Source organism: Schistocerca cancellata, unplaced genomic scaffold (assembly GCF_023864275.1).
Source record: "Schistocerca cancellata isolate TAMUIC-IGC-003103 unplaced genomic scaffold, iqSchCanc2.1 HiC_scaffold_1148, whole genome shotgun sequence".
In the NCBI taxonomy this organism is placed as follows: Eukaryota; Metazoa; Arthropoda; class Insecta; order Orthoptera; family Acrididae; genus Schistocerca; species Schistocerca cancellata.
This window is the reverse complement of record NW_026047147.1, coordinates 4,084,733-4,085,686: the sequence shown is the minus strand read 5'-3', so window position 1 is coordinate 4,085,686 and position 954 is coordinate 4,084,733.

Here is a 954-nt window from a genome sequence, read left to right as displayed (position 1 = left end):
TGAAGTTCTGCTGTTAGGTTTCCATTATGCCTCTCGGTGGGTTGCCAACTAAGATTGTTTATACATCTCACATTAACTGTGGAACATCAAGGTCTGAAGAAACTGACGAGTTATAGCTTCTCTGGAATATTACATTAATAATAAGCTTCAAAAATGTATCAGTAAATGAAAAAGCTTCTGCTAATAAAAGTAGCCTAAAACGGCTCTCCAACGTATACCCTTCTATTAATGTAGAATGCTGAAACATTGAAACAAACATGCACATTTCAGTAGATGTCTGGACTCATTCCGATGGTATTTCTATCAAGGTTTTTTGGTTTTGCAACTGCAAGAGCTTATTTCTTGTTACTTTATAAACCAAATGAAATAACCAATTCAAATAACATTCTCTTGATGTGGTCATTTTTATTTAATATTGCATAGTACACTGCAAGATGCATGTCAAGTGCAAGTACAATAATCACTAAAACTTGCAGCAGCATATTCTTCATGTAGATATCAATGATTTTACTGTTGCCTTAACGAAATCCTTCTTGTGTGCCAGATCAGAATGTGGATAATGAGCATATACTTGTTTAAAAACAGTCTTCATTGTTCAAGGTTAGCTGCTTCCAAAAATTCTTTGACATATGACTTTATTTCTTCATCTGTAGATGGTGCCTTCGACTTTGTTGAGAGGGGTTCATCTTCAGATGAAGACCTGTCATCACTCTTAGGAGAGTATTTCTCTATTTTACCAGTTCTTCTTAGACTTTTTGTTTGGAGTCTTTTTAGCATTATCCTTCTTGGATGTCTTTTTTTAGATTGGCTTCTGTGACCTTCCTTTGATTTTGACTTGGATTCTGAATCATTCCTACTAGATTCTTCATCAGGTGCATCTTCCACATATTCCTTATCCCTTTAATTTTCTTTGTGTGTTGCTTAATTTTCTGATTTCGGAAGGTCCTACTTTTC